This window comes from Echiichthys vipera (assembly GCF_963691815.1).
Source record: "Echiichthys vipera genome assembly, chromosome: 17".
In the NCBI taxonomy this organism is placed as follows: domain Eukaryota; kingdom Metazoa; phylum Chordata; class Actinopteri; order Perciformes; family Trachinidae; genus Echiichthys; species Echiichthys vipera.
In genome coordinates, this window is record NC_139842.1 from 25,378,757 (window position 1) to 25,401,455 (window position 22,699).

The following is a 22,699-nucleotide window of genomic DNA, read 5'->3' on the forward strand; positions in this document are numbered from 1 at the left end:
CAAATCTGGCCTGTGCTGAATCAGAAGATTTGAGCACCATCTGTCAGAAGAGGTCTTGTAATATGAGACAGCATGATGGACTAGAATTTAACATTTCTTAATAAGATGAGGAATTATCCTGCATTCAAGGAACGGCTGATAAAGGAATACAGTAACCTCAAAATGACCATGTATATATCAATTACTCACTGAATGTTGCCTTGAACTGAGAAAAGTCTTGATGAATTAAAGTAATAAAGGGCCGCGTTTAACAACAGCAAAACTATATCAATACAAACTCTCACACAACTTGTGTGAGAGTTTGTATTGATGTAGTTTTGCTGTTAAACACAGTCCACTATTACTTAAATGCATCAAGACTTTACTCAGGTTTTTAGTGGAGCCATGTAACGAAAACGAAGTTTTAAACACAGTAATTGATACTACTGTGCTTGAGATTCAGAAAACGTTATTGTCTGTCCTAACAAAAATCCTTCTTTGACGTGGCTCAACATACCAACAGACAATGCACTGATAAGCAGGTATACAACGCAGATTTCTTTTAAAAGTATAAAGATTAAAAACTGTAAAAAGAGACAAGGTGTAAAGTGACAGTGTGTCGGGTTAATTTGTCCATTGTTCATTGTTTATTTAAGCTCTTTATGGTAATGGGTATTAATATGTTTCTGTGGATGTTTTTCTTGGGTAGGGGGACTTTATATAGGCGGCCTGATGGCAGAAGGTGGAAGGACTTGTGCAGGTCAAGTCAGCCAAGTCTGTTCTTCGTTTTATGTGTAGGGCCTATTATCATGCTATTGCATAGGTTTGGTGTTATCATGAGTATGAGTATGAGTATTAGTGGTTAAAAAAGACGTTTTAATGCATTCACCATGCTGCCCCGAGCTAATCGGTGTTAGCCACGTTTGGCTGTTAGAGACTGTCCCAGATTTCTCCGTTAATAGTTGTTACACAAAAAAAATTGTCTCGATGGCTTATTTGATGAGTGTATTTGCCGAAACAGACCCTGGGACGTCTTTCACTGTAAGTGGTGTGTGTAAACCACCACCACCAAGACACTGACATTTGACAGGTCATGTTAATACCTATTAAGAAATACTAAAGGGCAGCATTAAAACGAAATGTGTAAGAATATTTAATCCACTTTTTCACAAATGAATGAAACAAATAAATGAAACATTTAAAAACAAAAAATAAAAACCACTTATGACATAAATGCCAATAGGCCAAGATCATTTGACAATATAAGAGAAGTGATGGTGCAGAATGTAGCATCCACAATGTCTGACCCTGACCTTTAACCTAACAGCAGTACAAACAGTACTATCATTATTAAAACATCTGATAAACCCACCATACGCCACTTTAAAATATTATGAACCAGAACACACACGTTTTCATTATTTTTGTTTTGTTTTACTGAGCATTATAGTTCCTAATAATCTCATCTAATTATTCAGTTATGTTGAGGAGAGTCAATCCAGAATGGAAGCTGCAAAAACAGGACTAACAGAGACGAAGAGATGAGTTCCGATGGAAAATGTGGAAAAGTGTTATCACACATGCCCCGAGCCCCGTAAGAGATCTGACACTTTATAGGCTCCATTAAGAGGCGAGGGATGTCACATCCTGGACTTTCCCTGAAAATCTGTCCCTTTATATCGAAGTCAGAGTCAGTAGGGTGTTATAGGCTCCATTAAGAGCTGTGACCATCTCAGGGAGTAGAGATACCAGAATACGGGCTAGATGACATTAGTCCCCTTGACCTCTTAGGGCCATGGTCCAACACTCTTTATAGTCTCGCTGGAAAGTAAAAATAAAAAATCCATTTATATTCATCGGCAGATCATTTCCTGTACCTGCCGTTGCTGTGCTGCTGGAGCCAGAGTGCATGCTGGGACCAGAGGCGGTCAACCACTTACTTAGAAGGTGTGAAATGACAGGGAAATTGGCTGCCTCACTGTCCTAGAAAAACCTTGAGGGTTCCTTTTTTTCCTTCCCCATAGCAGAAGGTCAGCTTGAGAGCTGTGCTGCTCAGCTTCAGATGTACTTCTGCTACAATCATACCATGTCAGCAGCAGCGGCATTCACAAATGACATGCAAATGGATGTATTACAGTAACAATCATGAAGAAAGAATATTACAGTCTTTGCAAAATTATAATTTCAACAACTCTGGCAATACACCTGTGATGACAGCTAGATAATATTGACAGCATGCTTTATACTGTAGTTCAGCAGTAGCAGAGACAATGATCTTTCCCACTGAAGTCTGGTATAGCATGCTAATTTTAAAATGTATTTAACAGTGACATTAACTGGACCATAATATGGACCTTTCTATATGAGCAAAGAAATCAGTGACCCTTCAACCTGAAATGACTACACTGAATCCCCTTAATCCCAGGCTGAATCAGTAGCTTAAAGCAGTGGCTCTGTATGTTCATCACCTAGGTGCTAAGTTTTTAGCTGATGTAACAAACAGAACAACATGCTCCCTTCAGACATGTACTGCACAATGGACATTACCTGGCAAAATCAGTTTGATCGGACATCTAAATATCAGCAGCAGATTTCATGGCACTCCATCCAATAGTTGTCAAGGTATTTCACTCTGAATCAACCTCTGGGGCTGAGAAATGAAGCCGACGCCGAAGTGCCAAAAACTGCAGTTCACCGAGTGTCCACTTGAGGCTGGCTCCAAAACAGAGCAAATCCCCTTAGACCCATGTTAATAAAATGCCCAACTTAACAGCAGAAACAAACATGTTGACAGCCTGGTACAGAAACCCATTCAGCTAATTTCACCGTTCATGACTACAGGGGTGAATTATTTAACAATTCACCTGTTTAAATCACATTAAGATTTAAAGTTCTGCATATTTAGGGGCATGGCTGTTTTGAGCGACAGCTGCTAGCTGTCTGTCTGAAACCGTAACAACACCTCTGCTCTCTGTCGTGTTTGTGCTGTTGGTGACTGGGTGCTAAACTGATCCGATGGACGCATTTGTTGGTGCCGTTTGGGGAATTCTTCATTCAAATATCGGACTAATGATATGGCTCGCTGTGCTTTAATTAGACTAAACCTTTAAAGAATAATGTGCCCCAGTTTTTTTATTTATATGTTAGTATTATTGTTTTTCAACAGTCGTATTCAAGATAATAATCTCACACAGCGCTGTCAATATCAATGTTACATATTCATTTTAGTCTCCTCCGAAGACTTCTATCAATGCCAAAACCATAAATATGGGCAGTGTTTGCAAAAGCGGCATGGGGTTTCAAAGATTATTATCATCATCTCATTGTGGATACGTCAGGAGTTATCTAAATCCAGGTTTAGTGATTTGCTTCAAATTGTTTCTTAGACATGTATTAAGTGCAGTGTTTCCCACTGAATTAGATTCTATTTGCAGTGGCAACTGACTGGAAGGGACAGTTATCCATAGTAGCAGCTCAAGTTTAGGTGCAAACCGCAGCACCAGGTTGGACACCGGATCTTGGACTGCCTCGACTCAGGTTGCCTGAATTGTAGATAATACATGCACTAAATAACTCTGTCTCCAGGCTGCCCCTCTTGGCTTTTCTCCCCAGTGAAGTAGTCTTGCTAGCTTGTTAGCTTCCCCTAGCTTGGAGTTCTTGAGCCAGGGTTCATTCAGCCCGCCTCGGCTGTGCCAGGCTCCACCTCTTTGTCCATTTTTTAATAAGCTGGGAGCAAGCAGAAACATGACACTGCCAAGATGGTGACGGCTGGAGCCACCTGCAGACGCCATTTGGGCTTCCTTTTGAAACCGATGGGTGATGGGTGACTCACAGAGACTATGTCCATAGTTTATACTGTCTATGCTGACCATAGAGTTGCGAAGGAGCATTTCCATTCAACATGCAAATCTAAAAGTTCATGTGATAGAGGAATGCACAGTGCATGTAGGGGACGTGGCCTCAATATCCCTGCAGTAAGTGTACCTGCATGAAATCTGGTTGTTTTAGTCAACATTATGCTAAAATATATTATACCTAACTTTATTTAAAATCCCTGTTATTGAGGGCCAACCTTCAATTCCTGTTAATTCACAACTTTGAAAATTCACGGAATTTTGCAAACCTAATGCTGACACAAATGTCAACCTGCTGGCGGCACAAGAGGAAAAGTCAGCGAGTCAGAAAAGTGAGTAAGACTCATCGTCTGGGTAGCATGAATGTCTGAACAGAGTTTTAAAGGACATCCATCTAATAGTAGTGATAGACTGACCCATTAGGCTTGTCTGTACTGGCTCTACCTCTTGGCCGTTGTGATCGATTCATTCACACTTGATTCAGTCAAAATAGTTAAAACACGTCACATAACAGTTCTATTATCACTCCATTTAAGGCGGTCTCTGCAGCATCCAGGCCACCCTGGTTCCACAGAGAAAGCTCTGGAAACACCTTCGGCTTTAACAAGCTGTTTCCAATCCAGGAAGTGTCTACACTCTCATCTGTTCCCATTAATCTCATGCCATATCTGGTGTGACATATTTGATGAAGGACCAGAACCACTAAAAAGGGTCTTGATTAGATAAGATCACAGTGTGTGTGTGTGTGTGTGTGTGTGTGTGTGTGTGTGTGTGTGTGTGTGTGTGTGTGTGTGTGTGTGTGTGTGTGTGTGTGTGTGTGTGTGTGTGTGTGTGTGTGTGTGTGTGTGTGTGTGATGATTGAACACATGGAGTAGACGGATAGAAGATTGTCTGAGTGGAAACATCATCAGTCATTAACAGTATAAGTCTTTTCCTCCCCATCTCAGAACCCATCGACTGTCTGACAACAGTTTAGCCTCTGGAGGTCCTGTCTGTGCATATGTGTCCTTCCTTCCTTCTTTCCCTTATAGTTTATCCAGTGGGTATCCGGGCCAAGACTTCCTCTTCCAAGCTGCAGTGCAAAGTAGAGATGCACCGATCCAGTTTTTTCCGATCCAATCGGTTTGTGTTTTTGTAAGCTGCTGGAAACTCAATTTCCTTGCAGCAGTCATCCCAAAGGGATCAAAAAAGAGAGGTCTAAGTCTAAGTCTAAGTCTAAGCTTGGACAGTATCTATTGCTAAGAGCAAACAAAGACTTTTCACCACAGCGACAGTGTTAGAGCAGCTTCTGCCATGTTTATTTCATAGATCAAAGCAAAGTCTCAACATCGCTTCCTCATCTTTCGTCATTGCTTTTAAGGTTGCATACTGTCCATTGGTCATTAAATGCTACCCCAAGCACAAATGTTAGCAGTTAGCAGTTTGCAGTAAGCTTTACTTTAGCAAGAAGTAAAGCTTTCTGTCTATCAGGAAACTCTTTAAATCACAGATAGTAAAGCGGACCAGCTGGAGGACATCCGAAAGGAAAACCAGAAAACCTTTTTTCCATAAAATATGATCCATTTTCACCAAAATCAGTGGTTGTGCTGTAAAACGCTACACACTTCTCCTGGGAGATTGTACCCGCGCACCAAAGTGAGTGTGTTTACAGTCACATCAGTAACCCGATAATGGCCTTACCCTGGTTTAGGGAATAATCAGGTTATTGAAGTTCCCCTTGTATCCATGAACAGGGGCTGAATGGGAAAATGACGGAGTAACTCTACCTCCGGTACAGTAGGTGGAGCTCCACCAACATACAGCTGGTTTATTCTAGTTCCGGTTCAGAAACCACTGCCGTGGAGTGGGGAGGGGTAGTTATAACACACGGAGCATGTGCAGATAAGAAACCCGATAGTAACCTGAGAACGCTGTTTACATGCACAAATAATCGGGGAACTGAAGGAGTTCTCTAGGTCTGTTAACCAGAGTATGAGAACTCCGATTTTACCTGTGGTACGGTGTGTTTACATGTTGTTTGAGAAACCAGAGTATGGCCTTAACCCAATTATAATCAGGTTTTTAAACTGCATGTAAACGCACTGACTGACAGTTCACGAATAGGCATTCAGGGAGTGTGAATGATTTGTCTTCATATTAAATTAAGCATTATTTTATTAATGTGGAGAATATTCGGTAGGAAAATGAATTGCTCTGATAAAAATCTCCAGCATTTTTCACTAGAGCTTCCCTTTCACTTAATCTCTTGCTAGACTGGAAGAGTCAGCTACCAATATCTATGTGTGAAGGGTTAACCGTATTAGGTGTCGTGCAGGTGCAGAGATGGAGCATATATAAAAGTGTGAACCACAGAGATGGGGCAGCACTGGTGATGTGAGCAGCAGCAGTACTTAGAGACATGGGTCTTACTCAGCACTGATCATTAATTCATGACACACATCTCAGATGGAACCTCAGCTGAGAAACCGCAGCCTTACATTACTGAAAAAAATGTGAAACTGAACAAGAATTTCATACGTATAGATAGATAGAGGGGGTACTGTACAGGGTGGGGAAAAGAGAAAAATGGAGAGAGGGATTCAATTTGGACTAGTGCATGACTAAAAGAGGAGTGCCTGCGTGTTTCATCTAAAAACATCCACTCTTCCACATCATGTCCCGTAAAGGGAATATTCCATTCCAGCTTTCAGCATTTCTCATCTTTCCTCGACACTCAAACTCTGGACTCCTCTGACCTCATGTGTGCCAACACTCAAACAGTTTTCATCTCAACAAAGCCACAAAGAACTGTCTTACTTTCTCCCTCATTTGTTTCTTAGTTTATCTCTGTCAAATCACTATGAATAGATTTTGAGAAAACAATTAAGCTCTTAATATGTTCACAGTATGAAAATGAAACCTTTATGAAAATAGATTGAATCCCTCTCTCCCTCCTGCTGCTTCCATCATCCCGCTCCGCTCATCCGACCCCACCACCATCCCCCACCCCTCCTCTATTGTGTGCAGGGCTGTCCCTTTCTAATCCAGTGTGTCTCTTTTGTGGCAGTACAGCATGTGGCTCAGCTGCACTTTGGCCCCTAATGGACCCAGTCAATGCCACCTTGTTGTCCGTATCAAGGTCAAGTGTGTGCATATATGCGTATGTGTGTGTGTTTGTGTGTTTGTTTGGTGGGCGGGTAGCCTTATGGATTATATTCTTTGTTTGCATGTGGGCTGGCTGGCAGCCATGCACGTGGAAAGATATCCATGTAAGGGTGCAACTATTATTAGTAGCATTTGTTTTTAAACTCTGGTTCAATTATCTAGTGCTTTTTTTCTCACATTTTGTGTATTTGAACTGTTACAATGTATTAAAAAATACTTTTTGTTTCCCGTTTTGCATTTGAAAAAAGAAGTAACACCTGTATGCGCTGCAACGGAGGACGTGTGTGTGTGTGTGTGTGTGTGTGTGTGTGAGTGTGTGTGTACGTGGACATAAGTCTGTCACACTGTAGGGTTGGGATTTGCAGCATTCCTAATCTTGAAACCTGTTTTTGTTATACTGTGTTGTAATTGTTGTAACTGTAATGCAAAAAGTCAGAATATTGCAGTTGTACAAACAACAGTTACCAGCAAAATAAAAAAAAATAATCAAAATGTATTTCTATTGTGGGGCACTCACAAAAATAAAAAGGCAACAGAGGCGAGTTCTAGTCCCTGGTCAGCCAGACTGCCAACCTGAGCTAATGTTAGCTTGTAGAGATTGTGCGGTGTCCTAAACTGAATAGATACCACACATATAACCTCAAAACTGTTTTTCTAGCTAAATTTAGTTGTGACTATGATCCCTCACTCATCACTCATCTCAACCACTTATCCGGGGTCGGGTCCAGCAGGGGACCCCAAACTTCCCTTTCCCGGGCCACATTAACCAGCTCTAACTGGGGGATCCCGAGGCGTTCCCAGGCCGATGTGGAGATATAATATCTCCACCTAGTCATGGGTCTTCCCCGAGGCCTCCTCCCAGCTGGACGTGCCTGGAACACCTCCCTAGGGAGGCGCCCAGGGGGCATCCTTACCAGATGATCCTGAACCACCTCAACTGGCTCCTTTCAATGCAAAGGAGCAGCGGCTCTACCCCGAGTTCCTCACAGATGGCTGAACTTCTCCCCCTCTCTCTAAGGGAGACTCCAGCCTCCCGAGGTACTTGAACTCCTTCACTTGGGGTAAGGACTCATTCCCTACCTGGAGAAAGCAATCTACCGGTTTCCTACTGAGAGCCACTGCCACAGCACTAGAGGTGCTGATCCTCATCCCAGCCGCACCAGGAACAAATCCGACTTACTGCAGAGGATCCGGACACAGCTCTCTCTTTGAGTGTACAGAGATTGGACGGCCCTCAGGAGTGACCCCCTTACCACATGTGACAAGTGACCCCCTGCAGCACCTCTCACAGTATCTCCCGGTCATATGCCTTCTCCAGATCCAAAAGCACATGTAGACCGGACTATGACTATAACTATGATATCTGCTGGAAAATAATAATTTGCCCATGGACAAATTTAGCTTCTATGCCGTGAATTTCACATGTAGTGTCAGCTTAAGCAGAAGATAGTGCTGTGTCCTCAACTCACCTTATGATCCAAATATTTCCAGTAACAGTTAACTCCAAAAAATAAGACTAACCACTGATTTTATAGAAATGTGTTGGAGAGCGCATACAGTTATTGTGTGTTGTATTTGAAGATTTATTTTCATTAATAAAAATGAAAAATAAAAATGTCCCTAAGAAAATGATACCATTGTATGAAGACAGAAGACAGCTACAAACATTCAACGTCACCTCCAAAGCATGTGTAATGTGTGAGAGGGATGAAGGCAGAGCATTGTTCACACTGTCAGCTGCTACAGGCATGGTTATCTGCACAGAAGGGGACAAGTGTTTTGTGAATGAAGACCGGACTGACATGACACAAAGAGACATTTTGTAAATGCACTTTCAGATGGACCGGCAGAGTTATTCTGTACACACTGTCAGCTGTTTGAGGCATTTTAGCAGCATGAAAGGAGAGACGGCCTTTTGAAATGAAGCTGAATCCCTCTCTGTGAGGGGCCTGATCTGCTGTTATGGCCACCATTAAAACTCAGTGTAGTAACCCATCCAAAACATCTGCATCAGAGACAGTGTCTGTCTGTGTGTGTGTGTGTATGTGTGTGTGTGTGTGTGTGTGTGTGTGTGTGTGCACGCGTACGTGTACGTGTGTGTGTGCATGTGCATGTTGGTGTATGATTATGGGTGTGTGCTGAGTGATGAAGAGGGGGGTCTTGTCAGTGCTGTCCCACACAAAGAAGATAAAACTGCTAACGGCCTGGGTTTCTTTTAATGGAACGCTGAGCAGTATGTGTATGTGTATGTATGTATATATGTGTGTGTGTGTGTGTATGTATACATATGTGTGTGTGTGTGTGTGTGTGGTGTGTGTGTGTGTGTGTGTATGTATGTGTGTATGTATGTATACGTGTGTGTGTGTGTGTGTGTGTGTGTGTATGTCAACAAAGATGCATTGAAAACATCTCTTATTCATGGGTGCATTACGGCATTCAGGCCTGGTCTTCCTCTCTTTCTATTTCCAGCTCCGTCTCTCTGCCTAAACATGTGGGCATCTGTTCACATGCGCCTACTGTTTGCAGGCTGCAGAGCTGCACGGATGGGCTCCATGTGTGGGGATTTTACAGCGTCCAACAGCGTCTCTCTTCCCTTCATCCCACATACATCACATCATATCACTCTGCAGTGAAAGTGAACAGAGGTTTGGGTTTCTGCTGACCGAGCTCTATCATATTTGACACCATAAACATGTAACGTTGTCCATGGCCAAGTTATTCATAAATATACCATTTTAGTCAGTAGATTTAAGCAAGTACAGTAGTAACAATTGTGACACACTTTTCAGATTAAGGGCTTGTGATTTTTTGGAGCACATTTCAGATGTCTGAGTTGTTAGCAGCTCCACCAAGAGAGCAACTCGCTCAAACTTCTCACATGGTTTTTATTTAAAAAGCTGTTTGGAGGCCAACAAGGGAAAATTCCCCAATATCACAAAAAAGGTCAAAATTTGAGAAAAATTCTTTTGTAACTATATAGTTAAATGAGCTCTACCTGGAGCACTTACAGTAAAATGATGCATCAGCATTAATAATATTTTGATAGAATTGATGTTATAGTATATTGAGCACAGGATCCCGGTTCTGCATACTTTTTCCAAGTACTTGTCTCTGCAACCTAAAATGAGTGTGACGCAGTGTGACGCGGCTGTTGCAGGATGCCTGCAGCAGAGCACATTGATTATACCCAACTAGAGCTGCTTCATGGGCCACAGAAGCCGCGCGGGCTGCCATTCAGTTTTAATGCAGTTGGTTCTGCAGGTTTGGAAGCTGCGTTGCCTCACACTACCCTCTGGGTGACATAAGTGACATAAGTAAATAACTGACAAGAGCCATTATACTATATGAAGTACAATTTGTATTTGTATTTTTCAGGTTAGCTACAATAGTTTTACATGCTTTTATCAGTAAAAGCTAAAAGCATGTAATGTAATATTTCTTATATTGTCCATTGCTGCAGCACCCATACAGTACCTCTGTGACAGGCTCTGTCTGTATTCATTATTACATAGAATCCAAAAATGTATGAGCATGCTGAATCTCCGGCAAAAAAACGTTGCGTCTGCTTACGTAAAGCTGTGATTAAGGATGTGTCGTGTTTGAAGGGGTTCCCATTTCGTAGGGGTAGATTTTCATCCCCTTGTAACTCTGTTTGGAGGGGCAGGGTGTAGGGGAACGGGGAGGGGTACAAATGAGCCCACTGTGCTCTAAGTGGTCGGCTGATCCACTCTGCTTTGATTGGTCAACCGTTCAGGATGCGTGTCAGAAATGTTACGCCACTTACCATAAACGGAATCCCTTACCTCAGCAGCTGAAATCCTCATCTACATTTCAGGCAAAAATCCAAAACGACTGAGTATTGTAGGGACAGACCAGTCTAGTCGCTAATCCAGCCTTGAATCGGCCGAGGTTGGTAAAACAGTCCTGTGTGAAGTGCTATATACAAACACAGGCTATGAATCAGCGTCTCTACCCACTTTTGCTTGGTGCTTGGGCTTTAAGGGAAGCCAAAGAAAAAGGACTTTCCCTCACACCCAAACAAACATTATTCTCTAGACATAAGCTGTGTTCAAAATCGTTCCCTTCCAAAAAAGTAGTGCACAACATAGTGTGTGTGCCATTTTGTTGTGGTGTTCAAATTCTCCGTGGTTAATTTCATTCACTATATAGTCCACTATAAAACACCCACAATGCACAGCTAATCTGAATGTACATTCCATGTAAACTACATTGTACTCCTGTATACCACAATGCAATGGGGTTGTGTTTTACCAGAGGAGAAGAAGAAGCAGTAGAGGTGCTAACAGTAGCCTAAGAGCTAACTGCAGTTACGTAAAACTGTTACTCGCAAGCTGACTGCTGTTACTGGCTCGTGAAATAAATGAACCGTGGGTTATTACAGCTTGCAATTAGGACACACAACCATTGTTAACAAAAGCACAATTTAACACCATTGGAATTTCAACAATTTATTTGGGATTTTACATTAAAATTAACATCAACATCAATACAACCTTTAACCGTCCTCCTGAGTGCAGGTTTGTATATTAAACAGACTGTAAAACAGGTTTACAGCTGTGTTTACATGATGCTGGACGCACTCTCTTCCATACTATATCCGTCACAAACATATCCAGCGCTTCTACTGATGCAACGATTTGTTAAATTGTAGGGTAGTCAAAATCTCGTTTGGTCAATCCCTATATAGTGCACTTTTTAATAAACACTATATAGGGGATAGTGAGTGAGTGAATGAGGGAATGATTTTGATCACAGCTATTGTTCCACTGACGTGCTAACCCTAAGTTAAAAGAGCCGTCTGCAGAGAGTGAAGGCAGGTACGGGGCGGGGCAGGGGAGAGCCTGAGTGTGTGGCACTGTGACCAATAGGAAAAGACCGGAATCTTCTACATAGACAAATGCCAAAAATCCAAGTAAATCGCTTATACCCTAGCTTAGTCTGGTAGATTTTTGTTAAAGGATCAGTGTGTATTAGCAGAAATTGAATACAATATTCATAATAATACAGTATTGAATACAGTATTCATAATAATGTTTTCATTAGTGTATAAACTAAGACTTGTGTTTTGGTTAGCTTAATAAGCTATGTTACCTACAGCCCACCTTCTACCTACTGCATGCTTGGAAAGAGAGGAAGGGCAATCAGATGGTTGCAATCTGCCACCTCACAGCTAGATGCCACTTAAAGTGAAACTCCGCTGTAAAATCTCAGAGTCTCTTTTGGCAAATACACTCGTCAAATAAGCCATCGAGACAATTTTTTTCGTGTAGCAACTATTAACGGAGAAATCATGACGAGTCGCTAACAGCCGAATGCGGCTAACAGTGATTAGCTCGGGCGGCAAGGTGAAGGCATTAAAACCTCTTATTTAACCACTCATACTGCTCAAAATAACAGCAAACCTCTGCAGCAGCATTAGAAGAGTCCTTACACAGAAAACAAAGCACCAACAACGTAGTTTATTGAACCCAGAGTTTATTAAAGAGTGTTTTGAAAGACTTACCTACTTACCTAGTGGATTAGCAAAGTCATCCCAAAGGAAGGAGCCCATTGATGCTTTGTTAATAAAAAATCCCTGGGATGATTTTATGCCTGAATTTCACTTTGTACACACTGCTCCTTTAAGTCACTTACCTCATTCTGCATATGGATATGGATGTGTGTTAAAGGCCCTGCACAGTGCACACCCACGCAAGTGTTTTCGATCCTTAGATTAGACCTTTGCTGAGGTTGAAGGTAGGAGGTGCTTTACTGGGCATTACGTGAAGTCACCGAAATAATGGGTGTAAGTTTACCATTGGTGTGCAGGGCCTTTGAACGTGATTCATGTCTACAGACATTTTGACTTATCATAGTAGGAAAAGCATTACTAACATTAACGAAGGTTCTGTTCCAGTGAGTCAGCATGCACAATACCAGCACCCTGAAACCGAAGCAGATGAAATTCAGCCATCATTGTTATTTTTTTATTATCTTCCCCTGTACTTTTCCTACAGTAACATTTTGAAATATGTTCTGGAAAATCAGTAAACTGGATTAATATAGATTCAAACGTTGTATTGTTTCTATCACTTTTACATGGGCATCACTGAGCCACTTTTCACTGTACAAAGAGACCCAGATGACCATAAAGGGACTGTTTTGGTCCAAGGCTCTGGCTAAAACTAAATAACCAGTGCCCTCTTGTGGTGAAAATATGGTGCATAAAGTAATGGAAAACATATATACTTCCACCAAAGAGATGGACATCTTGGACATAAGATTATAAATTGGTAAAGCAGAAGACTGGATAAAAAAAAAACACCCTCTACATCACCTTTTGAGACATATAATCCAACAGCTGAAGAAATGTTTTGACCCTTGCAGCATTTTAAAACTTGCCACGCAGAAGCTTTCATCAGGAGCAGCTTCTCTACTCCCACAGAAACACACTTTTCTTTTCATGTGCTGATAGAATTCAAGAAGTGTGGGATTTTCATTCTTTTCATGTTTTGTTGTATTTCTTGCACTGTTTCTTTTCAGTAAAGTGTTCTGTGCCGAGGCACAAAGTCCACAGTAGGGGCTAATCACTCGGGGTCAAAAACAGAGGGGCCTCATATGCTAAGTGCAATGATGAATTCCTCTAGATGGCATTGGTGTAGAAATGTCAACAAATAATTAAACAACATACTATTGTAAATAACTGCGCACAAAGTACAGAGAGAGGTGCAAATTCCCTGCCAAATTAAAATAAAAAATATATATCGCTATATGTCGCTATCATAACGTTTAAACATCCCTTCAAAAAAAGATACAGATACGCCACAAAAACGAATATAAAGAACAAATTATTTTCATGAAAATTTGAACTCCCTATAACGACAAACCAATGGGAGCCCTGAGCTTGTTTCTCTGCAAGGAGACAGTCCCATCTGGGAGTGATGGGAGACGATGACACCTGAAGTGTGTTGCTTATGCCCAGTCTACTCCGTTGTTTTGTTTTGGTTTCCATCAATGCAGAAAGGATGTTGGACATGGCAACAGGGTTTTCAGTGCTGCGGTGGCGATCTCAGTTTTACGACCCATTCCTTGTCACTGACATGTGCTGCCAGCGGTGACTTCTTTTCTGAGAGAAATCTTTGCAGCGGCTCTGGTAATTCACTCTGGCCAGTGATTTCCCTCTGATAACCATCTTATTTCTGTGTATAAGAGGCGTCTGTGCTCTGTGTCCATGTCCTCACAAAGTTGCTCAAACAGGCGCGAGTTAAGGGCTTTTGCTTTGACGTGGTTAACTTTAACAATATCATTCAATACACTGTTCAACTCTGGTGGCATTTTTCAGCTTGCCAGCATTTCCCTGTGATTGATACAATGTGTATATTCACATTCAGGTGCAACTTCCTTAATCCGAGTGGTTAAACCAGACAGACATCCGGTCATGGCAGCAGCTCTGACTGTGCATATGGCGACACAAGAGAACCATTTCAGTTTTCCTGATATATAACCATCCAGACTTGCACAGTTCTGCGGCGGTGGTGTTGGTTGGCAACAATAGTGCACATAACATAACCTCATGCACATCCTCCTGATTAAGATATTGTAGTATTGTACAAGTAATGTTGCCTTGTCGTCAACATCTGTAGATGTGTCAACCTGGAGGGCGTACCACGGTGATGTGTTAATCCTCTCCAACAAATTGTGTCTCAATGTCTTCGGCTCTTTCTTCCATGTGCCGAGTCACGATGCTAGCCGACAGAGGCACCTGTGCCATCGTGTAACAGCAGCCTCTCCTAGAAGTTCACAGCAAATGTCTTCAGTGGAGGGCAAGATCAATACTTCACCAATAAGGAATGGCTTTTTAGCCTTAGCAATACGGTTAGCCACCAAGTACGATGCTCTCAGTGCATTCTCATTTACTGATGTGCTGGCCCTCAGTAATTTCTTCTGTTCGTCCAGTTCCTGTTTTTTTCTTTCAAAATACGGCTGCTTGGTCTCCAAGTGGCGAGGCAGTTTTGAAGGCTTCATTGCCTCATTAGCGAACCGGTCGTCGCATATTATGCAGAGCGGGCTTGGTATGTGGGAATCACCTACAAGGATAAATTCGTATTTCCAGTAGGGTTCCTGGTATTGTCTGTTAAAAGCATTCTTTTTCTTGGAAGTGGGCTCTTCTCCTGTCTCTTCACTGGGCCTTTTCCCCTTCACAAAGAAACTTTCCAAAGACATCTGTTTCTCACTCATTTTGCTCGGTAGTGGGTTGAATGTTGGCGCGCAAGACGTAACCGAGGGAATCCAGTCATTTCTCAAAATAAAAGATCGTTCAGACTCAGATAATACATAAAACGGAAGTATTTATTTATCTATTGTGCGGCCCCGGACCGGGGGTTGGGGACCACTGCTGTAGGAGAACTCAATACTTTCATAAACAACAACTAGAGACCATCTTGTGATGGGATCACATGCACCAGCTGCAAATCGTGTCAGGGCCTAAAGTGTGTGCGTGTGTGTGTGTGTGTTTGGGGGGTTGAATGGTCCGTTCACTACTTCCCTACTTGCTCGTACCACACCCATTTTAAAACTCAACCTTAATTTTGACCTCAATTACACACCTGTACTGTTTCATGGCTGTATCTTCAGAATCAGCCTGTGAATGTTCTCATTCGTCCAGGTCATCGTTATCCTCAAAGCAATTTCAGTCAAAAACAACTGGACTGGTTGTTTGTCTTGGAAGACGTTTCACCTCTCATCCAAGAGGCTTCATCAGTTCATGTACGCATCTGACCAGGCTGGGACTGGTCCAACTAACTGGTGTGGAGATCCAGGTATTTAACCTCTCACAAGGCAGATGATGTCACTGACACTCTTTGTGCTCCAAGTGCCCACGCCCGTCGTTAGAGTGACAGTCGTTGGTGGGCAGTTGGTTTCGACTTCGTTAGTGCTCTATTGAGTCTGAACGACAGTCGTTGGGGTCACCCGGGCCATGTGTGAACAGTTGTCCTTTGAGGTTAGATTGTTGAATCTCCTGGGAAGGGATGAAAGGGCGGCATTGTAAATTGGAGATAAGTGGTGTCTCAGACCCCCTCCTCTGTTTAGCGATGGTTTCTCCACTTTTACATAGATGGCTTCTTTTACTCCTCTTTCAAACCATCTGTCCTCTCTGTCCAAGATTTGGACATTGCTGTCATCAAAGGAGTGGGCTTTCTCCTTGAGGTGTAAGTGGACAGCCGAGTCCAGGCCTGAGGAGTTAGCTCTCCTGTGTTGGGCCATGCGTTTATGCAGTGGTTGTTTTGTTTCTCCAATGTAAAGATCTTTGCATTCCTCGTTGCATTGGACAGCATAAACCAGGTTGCTTTTGTGGTGGTGTGGTGTTCTGTCCTTCGGATGTACTAGTCTCTGTCTGAGTGTGTTACCGGGTTTGAAATACACAGGGATGCAGTGTTTGTTGAAAATCCTCCTGAGTTTCTCCGATACCCCAGCCACATATGGGATGACTATGTTGTTTCTCCTGTTATCTTTTTCTTTCTCAACCACTTTGGTTTTCTTTCTGGAGGCAGCTGCCGTTTTAACAAAGGTCCAGCTGGGGTAGCCACAAGTTGTGAGGGCGCCTCTCAGGTGCTTGCGTTCTTCCCCTTGAGCCTGTGAGCTAGTGGGTACGTTATCAGCTCTGTGCTGCAGTGTTCTGATAACGCCAAGCTTGTGTTCCAAAGGGTGGTGAGAGTCGAAAAGTAGATATTGATCCGTGTGAGTGGGTTTTCTGTATACCCCTATGTGGAGGCTCCTGTCATTCTCCATATGGACGTCACAGTCCAAGAAGGGCAAGCTGTTGTCCTTAACTTCCTCTCTGGTGAACTTGATGTTTCTGTCCACTGAGTTGATATGTTCAGTAAAAGTTTGCACCTCTTTGGATTTGATCTTAACCCATGTGTCGTCCACATATCTGAACCAATGGCTTGGGGTTATTCCTTTAAAGGAGTTCAACGCCTTGCCCTCTACCTCCTCCATGTACAGATTTGCCACAATAGGGGATACTGGTGAACCCATGGCACAGCCGTGTTTCTGTCTGTAAAAAATGCCATTAACCTGGAAATATGTGGTATTCAGGCACAAATCCAGAAGTTGGCAAATGTGGTCTGGTTTGAGATTTGTTCGGTTTTGTAAGGAAATGTCCTGTGTGAGCCGCTCTCTTACCGTGGCCAAGGCCTCCATGGTTGGAATACAGGTGAACAAGGAAGTCACATCGTAGGACACCATGGTTTCATCTGTATCCATTTTTAGGTCTCGGACTTTGTTCACAAAGTCCATGGAGTTTTGGATGTGGCGTGGGGTGTTTCCCACCAGTGGTGCCAGAATATTGGCAACATGCTTGGCAATGTTATAAGTGACCGAGTTTATGCTGCTGACAATGGGCCTGAGCGGGGCCCCTTCTTTATGGATTTTTGGGAGTCCATATAAGCAGGGGGTTGAGTCCTGGGGGTAAAGCCTGTAATACTGTGGTTTGCTAATGACTCCTTCTTTTTGTAGTTGCTGTAGACATTCTATCACCTTCTTTTGGTAACCGCTGGTAGGGTCTCGTTTCAGAGTTTCATAAACGTTAGAGTCACTGAGTAATGCAGAGATCTTTGCCTGATAATCAGTTGTATTGAGAACAACTGTGCATCTACCCTTGTCTGCTGGAAGGATAGTGATGCTGTGGTCTTTGCTCAGTGCCGTTACTGCTTTTCTCTCCTCAATGGTGAGGTTGGATGGGGGGACCTTAGCCTGGGACAACGCTGCTGACACTTTCAACCTTAGCTGTTCAGCCTCAGTTCCATTAAGGTTGTTTTTCTTTATAGCTGATTCCGTAGCCGTAATCAACTCCACAACGGGTACCTCTTTTGGTGTCATGGCAAAGTTCAAGCCCTTGGCTAAGACCTCCTTCTCTGGGTGGGAAAGATCTCTGTCCGACAAATTCTTAACCCATCTGTTTTGTGTTTCTTCCTTTGCTGGAAAGTCATTTTTTTGCCTCCAAGTGAGTATTTCTGTGTTTTTGCCAGTGTCCCGGGATTGCAAATTGTGAAATTTCTTGGTTTGTCTCTCTTTGCTCTTGTTGTGCTGAGATAGTTGGGCTTTCTGGGTGAAATCCACAACTCTTTCCATGATAGAGACAGGTAGGATTGATGTGAGTTTCTGGAGTGAGAGGTCCGCTTTCTCTTTTAGCCCTTCAATGGTGAAATTGACCTGCCTTATTCGCTCACCGAGGAGTTGGTTTTGAGCCTTTTCTATGATTTTCTCCACTCTATGCCCTCTCATAGTGGAATTCAAACATAGGCTAGTTGGTGTAAGCCTTTGTTGTTTGCATCTCAGACTGAACCGTAGGTGGTTTCTGTAATCTGCAATTTTCCGAGCCAACCTTTCATGTTCCCGCACCGTTTTCAGGGTTTCCGACCCAAATTCTTGTGCAATAAGCCTGTGAATGTTCTCATTCGTCCAGGTCATCGTTATCCTCAAAGCAATTTCAGTCAAAAACAACTGGACTGGTTGTTTGTCTAGGAAGACGTTTCACCTCTCATCCAAGAGGCTTCATCAGTTCATGTACGCATCTGACCAGGCTGGGACTGGTCCAACTAACTGGTGTGGAGATCCAGGTATTTAACCTCTCACAAGGCAGATGATGTCACTGACACTCTTTGTGCTCCAAGTGCCCACGCCCGTCGTTAGAGTGACAGTCGTTGGTGGGCAGTTGGTTTCGACTTCGTTAGTGCTCTATTGAGTCTGAACGACAGTCGTTGGGGTCACCCGGGCCATGTGTGAACAGTTGTCCTTTGAGGTTAGATTGTTGAATCTCCTGGGAAGGGATGAAAGGGCGTCATTGTAAATTGGAGATAAGTGGTGTCTCAGACCCCCTCCTCTGTTTAGCGATGGTTTCTCCACTTTTACATAGATGGCTTCTTTTACTCAGAAATACTTTAATAATCCCAGGGGGAAATTATTTTTTCGTTGAAAACTCCATCCATCCATCCATCTTCAACCACTTGTCAGGGTCGCGGGGGACTGGAGCTGATCCCAGCTGACATCGGGCGTGAGGCGGGGTCCACCCTGGACAGGACGTCAGTCTATCACAGGACACATAGAGACAAACAGAGACAGACAACCATTCACACTCACATTCACACCTACGGGCAATTTAGAGTCATCAATTAACCTAACACCTGTCTGTCTTTGGACTGTGGGAGGAACCCGGAGAAAACCCACGCAGACACGGGGAGAACATGCAAACTCCACACAGAAGAGCCCAAGCCTGGATTCAAACCAGGAGCTGTGAGGCGACAGTGCTAACCACCACAGCACTGTGCTTCCCCCGTTGCAAACTCCAGCTATACAAACAACAAAGATTATAAAGACAACATATACTGTATATTTGGAAAAACAGATAAATTAAGAAAAAAAATATATGTACTAAATATCAAATTTACAATAGTAATATATACAGATCAAAAGTAATAATAAAAGTAATAATATGCAAAGTAGCATATAAATGTGCAAAGAACAGATTGTTTATGATTGAGTCCGTATTACAGAGAAGGGGTGACAGACTCTCCCAGGGATGCGTTGTATAGTTTAATGAGCACAGGCAGGAAAGATTTCATGGGGCGCATCTGGGTGTGAGGAGTCTTCTGCTGAAGGTGCTCCTCCTATGGCCCTTTTTGTAGACAGCCTCTGCGTTTCTAGTCCAGTTCAACTTATTATTAAAGTACAACCCCAATTAGAGCTGGTTAATGTGGCCCGGGAAAGGGAAGTTTGGGGTCCCCTGCTAGAGCTGCTGCCCCCGCGACCCAACCCCGGATAAGAGGTTGAAGATGAGATGAGATGAGATGAGACCCCCAGGTACTCATACTCTTAATCTTGCAAAACTTAACAAACTTCACAGCCTGCCAGACATATAAACACCTATCCATACTAAAAAACACCTCTGTGGTCGTTCCTGTTAGACATTTTACCATGATGACAAACACACATACACACAGACACACACACACACACAAACAAAAAACCAGGTGAAATGACTGACTGTCTTGCACGCTGTGACGGCGGGTAAATGTTCAATATATTATTATTCTGGCCTATTCTCTCAAGGAAACAAAACTAGGTAGAAGGGACAATGAGCCCTGATGATAAAACACACTAACACTGCTGTTGGTGTCTCCAGTCAGAGAGCATCTTTCATGAACTGAAGGAACAGGTGGGATGTGGAGAGATACGGTAGCTTTTACCCCAGACAGCCATATGCAGACATGCTGACAGAGTCAACATTCAGCTGCCTTGAATGTAAACATCCAAAAATCTTCCATCCCACAATTCCTTTCCCATCATAATGTCTTTGAATCAACATTATACAGTCTCACTCGTTTGCTCTATGTATTTCCATACATTATCAAAACATATTACATGTAAAGTCTAGCTCCTTCAGTGTAAGTTTGGATTAATCCCGTTTTGCTGGTGAAGCATTTTTGTATTTTATTACTATAATTTCAATTAGAATGTACAACTGTACACGGTTATATTACAGTGTAATTAGAACATGTATATAAAGCCTAGTCAGTGTTGTGCTTTATCTTTAGTGAAATGGTGCAATATGTTCAGTGTAAATACTGACAACATTTTTGATGTAATCTTATTGTTTGTTAATACTATATCTTCTCTGGATTTGCTTTTCCATGTGTGCAGCTGCATAGTGCCGTAGTTACAGACTCTCTGTGACGCTGGTCAGTATCTCTCCACATCACACCACCGTGCACGTGCTTTCATAAACGTGACGGCTGCTGTCGCATGATGGCTCGGTCTCGCTCGGTCTCTGCAGGAGCCAATAACGGCGCGGAACCGGAGCAAATGTGGACATGGTTGGGACTAGTGCGCTTTGCAGTTGGTTTGCGGAATTTACTGACAGCATCGAGTCCAATGGCAGCTCCGCGAGGTGGCTTGTGGGAGGCGTAGTCAGACAGCGGAGAAAAGGGCTACTCATCAAGCGACAGTGATACGCCTTCTACCACATGTCCCAGAACACACTGCGGCATTTGCGCTGTGAGTATGCGAGGCAGCGAGAGAGGAGGGTTTGGGAATTCGTCTGTAGACTTGCTGCGCTGTTACTGAATAATGGTAAGTCCGCAAACTAAAACCTGACATTTTGTCAAATAATTGTCTTACTAACTATAAAATACCGCATATTTCCCAGTGGAGGTTGGCGGAGTCTGTCAATGACCGTTAGCAGCAGTGATTGATGATAGAAAATGTAACATTAGCTAGCTAACTTGAGCTAGCATATGAGCCACTTTAGCTAGCTAATTATCGCAGTTTTAAATGGTTGCTGACAAAATGACGATTGATAAGGAGTTGCACTGTGGGCTGCTCTTTATAGTGGCTAACTTACCTCACGTGAAACTGTTGTACTCTATACTATACTTGTATATTTGGTGAACATGTAGCTAGCTGCTGTCAGTGTCCAACTTTGGTCCGCTGAATGTGTGTTCCGCCCCCCTCCTCTCTGTCAAGGCTCCTCTTTACGGGAATCTCCTGGCCTGTGAAAAGAGACAGTGCCGCTTGTTGGAGCGGATTGGAGGCGCTGGATAGTTTCACTACCACATTCTGTAACCTATTACCATATGAGCTGACAGTCCGCATACCTTTCTGTTTACATCAGTATGTAGCTGTCCGGGTCACTGGTTTTTGGCTGCCACTTGTCCCTCTTCCCTTTGTCTCTATGTTGCTCCCTCCCTCTCTGCCTTCCCCTGTGTGTTTGAGGGTCTGCAGATGCTGGTCACTTTTTACAGTTTCCGTTGTTAAGACTGTGGGTTAGTGCTGCCTTCAGTCAGACAGCTGTGTTGTGTTTTCCTGCTGCCTCAGCTTTGTGTATGTCTCAGCAGGAGGATCACTAACCTCAATATGGCAGCACAACTCACCAGTGCATGGTTGAGTACTGCATAGATATGTATGTAACCACTGCTGCACATTTGAACTTCCCCTAATCAGCTTTTACAGCTTGTGCCTTGAGTCAGCTTGTATTAGCATGTTAAAATGCCATGTGCATTTCTTTATCAGCTTTAATAACTGTCATGAAACTGGAAAGTTAGTATAGAATAGAGATACTTGATTGATCCCAAGCTGGGAAATTGCAGTGTAACAGCAGCATTACACACAGATGGTTGGACAAAACAAAATCATACTAAAAGCAGTCATAACACTTCTACTTTTGAAAAGAATTAATACAGCTTTCACAAGACAGATATGATGATATTGATAGGAACCTATCCACTGACAAATATATGACCAATATCTGATGGATATATCAGTTGTGATGAACATATTGGTCTCTAACCACTGACTGACTGAACTTTGAACTTCCTGTATTCAGCCATTGTAGTGTAGCGAGTTTAACTTTCTTTAATACTTCTACAAACTATAAAAACAATGCAGTCGAACAAACTAAACCACATTATGTTTGATTGAGTTGTTGTGGTTGGGGCCAGTAAAGTAGGTCAAATGTCTATTCAACAACAGTGACTCCATTGTACAAGTTCCATGATGCACTTATTTCTCACTGCACTGCCTCTGAAGTAGTTTTAAGCTGTACTGTAGCCACTGGCAGTCAACAATCTCTGTGGCCAAGTGTGGGCGTTTGTTTTTTCTCTCTTTCTGTTAAAACATAAAGCCAACTTATGGCCAGCTGTGCTGATTTCAGTCAGGCTCCTGTA

At 42.8% G+C, this 22,699-nt stretch overlaps 1 protein-coding gene across 2 annotated transcripts in view; it reads left to right on the plus strand.

Moving 5' to 3' along the window:
* The first annotated feature begins 21,036 nt into the window (after positions 1-21,036).
* The window catches only part of traf7 (TNF receptor-associated factor 7), a 28,507-nt gene continuing 26,844 nt past the window's right edge, over positions 21,037-22,699 (plus strand). For both annotated transcript variants that reach the window (XM_083932029.1, XM_083932030.1), the window contains exon 1: positions 21,037-21,107. The gene's annotated coding sequence lies outside the window, so the exon portion shown is untranslated. The remainder of the gene's footprint in view (positions 21,108-22,699) is intronic.